This window comes from Pseudorca crassidens, chromosome X, assembly GCF_039906515.1.
Source record: "Pseudorca crassidens isolate mPseCra1 chromosome X, mPseCra1.hap1, whole genome shotgun sequence".
Taxonomy (NCBI): domain Eukaryota; kingdom Metazoa; phylum Chordata; class Mammalia; order Artiodactyla; family Delphinidae; genus Pseudorca; species Pseudorca crassidens.
In genome coordinates, this window is record NC_090317.1 from 102,560,145 (window position 1) to 102,567,933 (window position 7,789).

Sequence of the window (7,789 nt, forward strand, 5' to 3'; positions counted from 1 at the left end):
CTGAAAATGCCCTGTAAACTGCTGTGTTTAATATTGTCCTTGCTCTCTAGCAGTAGACAGAAAATTTTCACTTATGATTTCATTTGTGTAACATTTCTGCTTTAATGAAGGCTGTCTGACCTGTGGTTAAAGTGAATGGGAATAAAACTTAAAAATGCATTTATTTCACAGCTTGAAATGAAATAATCCTTGTATTCAGTAACTTGCAAGGATTTTTTTCATCTCAGTTGCCCCCAACAGGCTTACACCTAAGTTGCGATGTTTCATGAATTCTGGTCTCAGTGCAGATAAAGTAAATTCTGTTTTTGCTTTCTGTTTTCCTGTCATCCTACAAGTGTTTGTTAAATATCCATTTTGAGTAAGTTACTTAGATTCGTGCTTCAGAATCCCTATTTCTAAAGGAAGGTATTGGACTAGATAATGTTTAAGATACTTTGAATGTTAATGTTGCATTTACAAATTTGCTATAGGCTCAGGATCTTGCTAAACACCAAAAAGGGTTATATATAGGAAAAGATATCATGACCCAGTGGAAAAGATAACAGACTTTGTAGTAAAAAGACCACATTCAAATCTAAGTTCTGCTTTTCTGTGACTTCTGTGAGCCATAGTTTTCTCACCTGGCAAATGGGTCCACTACTACTGTCTTCACAACATTGCGTGGAAAATTAAATTAGAATAAGTGGCAAAGTATGTAACACATAGTAGCTCAATAAACAATACTGGCTGATCTCTTTTGCCTTTGCTTAAACTGTTTATACTCCAAGTAGTGAGACAGGATCCGTGCAAGCAGAGACATATAGCAAAGCAATGTTAGAAAATGCTGTATGAAATGGTCAATTTATTCATAATCAACATCTTAAAATTGTTTTGCAACAAGGGAGTTTAAACAAAGCTTAGCTGCCCAGGCTTGCTTAATTCTTTTTTTCCTTTAATTTATTTTTAAATTTTTATTTATTTTTTATTGTTTTGTTTTGCTTTCTATTGAAGTATAGTTGATTTACAACGTTGTGTTAGTTTCAGGTGTACAGCAAAGTGATTCAGTTATATATATATATATTCTTTTTCAGATTCTTTTCCCTTATAGGTTATTACAAAATATCAGCTGTGCTTAATCCTAACCTCTGATCCTTACTTATTCCTGATTATTGCTTTGAGTTTACATTTGTTTTTGGTGGTCCTTATTAACCCTTTTTATAGTAATTAATCAAGTGAGGTCTGAATCCATTTCCTCACACCACCAGAGTTAAGAATATTTAGATCAGATGTAGGAGCCGTGGATAGGATGGGGAATTTAAGTTCTTAACTGGGAGGTAGAGCACCTGCTGAAAGGAGAAAGCTTGGCATCTGAACACAGCTGCAAAGTCCACTTCTTCAGCCTGAGCTTCCTTTATAAATTAATTAATCTCTGCTGGCTGAGGCAGCCTGTTTCCTCACTGGGCCGGGACAATTCATTAAAGATAGAAAAAATGAAAATAAAGAAAAGTCAGGAGAGCAGAATTCTTTACCAAAACTTTCTAATGGGAATTTAACAAAAAAAGTAACAGGGCTCTGAGACGCTTAGAATAAAAGGTATTGCAAAAAATACTGCCAAAAATCCAGAGTTATCAGTAAATCAAACTGACAACTCTCTTATCAGAGTCATCTGTAAATCAAACTATGTTGTTGGTTCTGCATAATTTTGGAGGGCTTCCCAAAATCCCGGAATTGTGACATTTTAGAATAAAAGGCAGTCCAGTCTATTTTACAGATGAAGAAATGGAGACCCACAGAAATTAAGTGACCTGCAGACTAGTACGTAACTCCATAGTTAAGAGCAAGGATCTGCTCTGCCATTTCTTACCAGTGTGATTTTGGCCAAGTACATAGCCTTTTAAGATCCAAGGTACTTACATGTGAAATGGGGCTGGAAGTACTAATTGGTAGAACACATGTAAAATGTTTAGCAAAATGCCTGACATATATTAAATACTATTATCATCATTATTAGTATGGGGACTAAAATCTGGCATTATAATGACTTATAATCTGGAATAATGAATAGGAAGACTATTTATTACTGAAGTTGAAGAAAATTTTATCTCATACTTATGATCAACCTTTAAACTTGCATATAGTAGAGATAGCAGTACAGAATATTTTCCCTAATATTTTCCTCAAATGTCTTCTTGCTGAAAGCCTTCTCTTACAGCAATGTTCAGGGAAATTCCCCAGTAGATATAATAACTATTTAGAAGAAGTGAAATTTGTTTCCCTCTAAGTTCATAATAAATACTTATTTACCCTGGAAAATCTAGATATACTTAGTGATGCCAATCCCCTACCTAAAAAGAAAATAAACCCAATAAAACAAATGAAAGAAGAACAATAAAGGCTTCAAATATTATTCTTTTATGGTATTGAGGAGTCCTTTGTTGTGATATTATGTGGCCATGAAAAACCTAGACACATTTTGAGTTTTATACACAAGGAAGTTTTCACCAAAAATGAAAGGATGATAGATCTATCTTACTTAAGCGTTTCTACTTCCTGTGAGTCTTTTCCCAGTTGTTATTTCAAAACCCAAATGAAGGCTTATAGGGTAAGAGGGTAATATTTTAAACAAACAAGCCAAATTGCAGTCACACACATTCTAGTTCTAAATTGCACTGTTTGTGCAGTCTTTTCAGAAAAGAAATAAGAAGATCCTCTGTGTCATTCCACCTCTCCAATTTTCTAATGCAAATGGAGAAGCACCAGGGCAATATTATCTGATGCAGCCTTGCATTTGGGAAAGAGGTAGATATTATAAGAAGCATTATCTCATAATTTGAGGGTTTTTTCCTGATTAGAACCAGCAAAAGTAAAAGACTTGATTATGCCCACTCTCACATGCATCTACTCACTCAATTTATTTTTTCCTAACTTGGAGTTAGACTTGGCCCAAGTGAGTAATACACTTATCCCACAACACATAAGGAACCAGCAGGAGGTGCTTTTATGGAGGATGCTACTTTAGTTCTCATAGTTTCTTTAAAAAGGGATCAAGAATCCAACCCTTCTCATTATGATCATTGCTCATTTTATCAATAATATATTTCATGGTCTATGTCATGGTCCATAGTATCTTAAAAATATTTAGATACTTCTATTCCCTCAAGTAAGAATTACACATTTAGTTTTCTACATGATTAATTTCTAGCAAATTATTTCCAATAGCCAGTTATGAAAATTACATACATCGTATTCAACCTTTATGTAGTGAATAGTACACTCTGAAAGTGTAATCAGATGCATCAGATAAACTGAGTCCTAAGGAATGCACATTTGCTTTTCATTTAATTTCCCAATTGTAAGGCCACAAAATGGCTCATAAAGTTGTTATGCCCATTATTATCAATGATATTATTCAGGATGAAACAAATACATGAAGCATTTGTTTTTATGCTAGTGCTTTTTTTTTTTTTCCTGACACACTGATTTTGGAATAACTATTTGGACTGAAACCCATAAATTACATATGTTTGAAAAAAATAAATTGTGAAAAGACTGGACATTGTTGAATTTAAAAGGTTGATTCTTTATGAAGCAAGGTTTTTAAGAGAAAATGTATTATATCATGAAACCAATCAAACTGGCATTTACTCTGTGGTCCCTACAGACTTTCTGCTTGCATCAAATGGAAGACTGACTTGGTCCTCAGCCTCAGGGCCAAATTGTTCTACAGGTTGAACTCCAAGTTGTCTCATTACATGATTAATGATATCCGCAATAAGAGTGATACACAGTGAAGTTTGTGGTGCTTCTACATAAATAGATTCAGTGTTAAAAGTTATCAATTATGAGAGATAGAATACTCTTTTATACAACCAGGAAATCACTTTTTCTGGTGGGCTTTTAATAACATTGAGTTTATCATGGGTTGACACTTCTACTGTTATTTCCTCTAGGCTATTAAAAAAAAACAACCCTGTTTATCCACAATACCCAGGATACTTTTTAAGAAAAAGACGAGATAGTGATATGAAAAACTACAAGATAGGTAGTTCCCAGAATATATCACATTCCTTCACTGAATCACTTTACATAAAGCATCAAGGATGAATGTAAGGACTTCAAATGCCAAGGTGACCCCTATGATGAAACTGTGCACTTTAAGTTGGAAGATGAACTGAAGAGTCATGGGCAGTCCTCGGATAAGCTTTAGGAAGCTGATTCACATCTCTGGCTCACATCCTGGGAGGTCCTTTCACCCTGATGGAAGGTGATTTTGAGGGATATTTGCTAAGTGGAGTTTTTCACGTATGAAAGTTGATCGATTCTTCAACTTGATCACCTGTTAGAATGTGTTTTGAGCCACTTTTTCAAGAAAAGACTAATGCACTCCTGGACTTTAATAGATAATTTTAAGTGTACAATTCAGTGGCATTAAGTACATTCATAATCTTGTGCAACTACCACTGCTGTAACTATCTATTTCCAAATCTATTTCATCACCCCAAACAGAAACTCTGTAACCATTAAGCAATAACTGCCTACTCCCCCTTCTCCCCAGCCCTTGTAACCTCTAATCTACTTTCTGTCTCTTTGAATTTGCCTATTCTGGATATTTCATGTAAGTAAAATCATTCAATATTTGTCATTTTGTGTCTGGATTATTTCACTTAGCTTAACGTTTTCAAGGTTCATCCATGCTGTAGCATGTGTCAGAACTTCATTCTTTTTATGACCGAATAATACTTGACTGTATACATATATACACACAACACATTCTGTGTATTCATTCATCTGTTCATGAATTTGGGTTGCTTCCAACTTTTTACTGATAAAGGCAAAAAAGGAAAGACTTCAACAAAATTTAAATTAAAATACTCTTAAGTGGCTCTTTTGTCAGTCTTCTAGTAATATTGAGCTGGCCAAAAAAGTTTGTTCGGGTTTTCCGTAAGATGGTATGAAAAACCCGAACGAACTTTTTGGCCAGCCCAATATAATGCTTAATTTGTCATGGCTGAGTTTACTTTCATGCATTTTATTTAACACATGAGATAGAAAATGCAAACAGGGGCTTCCCTGGTGGCGCAGTGGTTGAGAGTCCGCCTGCCGATGCAGGGGACACGGGTTCGTGCCCCCGTCAGGGAAGATTCCTCCCACATGCCGCAGAGCGGCTGGGCCCTTGCGCCATGGCCACTGGGCCTGTGCGTCCGGAGCCTGTGCTCCGCAACAGGAGAAGCCACAGCAGTGAGAGGCCCGTGTACCGCAAAAAAAAAAAAAAAAAAAAAAAGAAAGAAAAGAAAATGCAGACCATTTATGGGACTACTGAATATATTGTCACCTTCAGAGTACATTGTTGAATGTCAGGATTTTCTAAAAACACAGCCAACTTCCAAACATGAGTAGTTGCAGCTAAGCCCAAACACCCACTGTCTCATTGTCATTCATGCATGATTTTTCTAGTCTATGTAAATGAACCAATCGACAAACTAACAAATCAAAACAACCCCACCAGTCACTATTGCTTGCCATATTGCTATATCCAACGGCTAACAGTTAGTCTTTTTTTTTTGTAAGTTTAGTTTTATTTATTTATTTTAAAATTTATGTATTTATTTTTGGCTGTGTTAGGTCTTTGACGCTGTGTGCGGGCTTTCTCTAGTTGCGGCGAGTGGGGGCCACTCTTCACTGTGGTGTGCAGGCTTCTCATTGCGGTGGCCTCTCTTGTTGCAGAACACAGGCTCTAGGAGCATGGGCCTCAGTAGTTGTGGCTCACAGGCTCAGTAGTTGTGGCTCACGGGCCCTAGAGCACAGGCTCGGTAGTTGTGGCGCACGGGCTTAGTTGCTCCGCGGCATGTGGGATCCTCCTGGACCAGGGCTCGAACCTGTGTCCCCTGCACTGGCAGGCAGATTCCCAACCACTGCGCCACCAGGAAAAGTCCCAGTTAGTCTTAATCTTATTTGAAATGTCAGCATATTTTGATTACAGCTGATCTCTTCCGTCTCATGAAAATACCTTCTGCATTTGCTTTTGGGACATCACAGTCCTTAGGTTTTCATTCTCCCAGGCCATCACTTCTCAATCCCCCTTGCTGCTTGCTCCTCTTCTCCCTTACCTTTTTAACATTGTAGTACCCTAAGGGTCAGTCCTCACACCTCTTCTCATTTCTTCATTCCTCCTCTTGCTGATATAATTTCAAGTTGGAGTTCTGAACACCATCTAATTATAATGAATCCCTAATCATATCTCCAGTATGGGCATTTCCCCTGAACTTCAGACTCACAATGTTCAACTGCCTACTTGATGATTCCTGTGTGGATATATAACAGACATTTTTAAAATGACATGTCTGAAATTGAACTCCTAATCTTTCCTATACACCTGCTCTTTCCAGTCTCAGTTAATGCCAACTCTATCCTTCCAGTTGCTCAGACCAAATTCCTTGATGTTATTCTCCAATCCTCTCTTTCTCTTACACCTATTCCCAATTTGTCAGGAAATCCAGTAGTTCTACTTTCAAAATATATGCAGAATCTGATTAATTCTTTTTTAAAAAAACACTTCATTGAGGTATAACTGACATACAAAAGTTGTGCATATTTAATGTACACAAGTTAATGAATTTGGGTAAATAAATATACACTTGTGAAACCATCACCACAATTTATGTCACAAACATACTTCCAACACAATTACCATTCAGTCACTGTTGTTGCTCTCCCAGATTACTATGGTAGCCTCCCCCAGTTTCCCCACTGATTCCACTCTTGCTGCCCTACAGTCTGGTCTTAACACAGCAGCCAGAATGATCCTCTTAAAGTCCATTGGAGCATGTCACTTCTCTGCATAAAATCTGCCAATGCTTCCACATTTCTCTGAGAGTAAAAGCTCAAACATTTAAAATGTTTAACAAGGCCCTATATAATCTGGTCCCTTTATAACCTCATTTCTCAATTTCCCACTATCTCCTCTCTGCTTACTTTGGTGTCCTCTTCAGACACCCCAGGTGAGTTCCTGCATCAGAGATTTGGCACTGACTGTTCCTTTTATCTGAAATGCTTTTCCTCCAGATATGTGTGTGACTGATTTTACCCTCTTCTTTTTGGCAGGGATGCTGCCTGTCAGTGTGAAGGCTGTGCTCTACATCAGGGCACTTGGATAAGAGGTAAGTGGGTACAGAACCCATGCCTCCAAGGCCCAAACTTTGCTCACAGTAAGAGGCATCCTGACTGGTCTCAGAAGTCCTGGCTTTACCTACTGTTTTAACCATGAATTTCATCAGCCATGGCATTGAGCTAATAGGATGCCAAAGAGCTCCCTACAAATTTCCTCCCATCAAGAGACCATTCAGTCATCCCTAGATCCTCAGTCTCCCTGATCTGTACATAGTCTTCTTTTACCAATGTTAAAAAATAGTAAATAGATAGAAATACAACTTAAATATGATATTAAACAAACAAAAAAGCTTTTAAACTTCATTTCTCTATGGAGAAACTATCATCAATTCTATTTGATTTTGTGCCATGTTTTGGTTTCTGTTATTTCTTAGTGAACAGGGCCCCTTAGTTATCATTATTATATGCTGCAACACAGAAAACTCAAGGGAATATATTAAATGAAATTGTTATCATGGTGATGAATGTCGTTATTAAGATGTCTTGGGAAATGAACTGATAATAGCTGGAATATAAATGAACTTCTCTCTTGAAAATATTTTGTTCCTCTTCATTCTAAAGATGTTTGTATAGGATACCTACTAGCAATACCCACAGCAAGACACTCCTTTTCCAGAACGTTTACAAGGACTACTGTACTTGC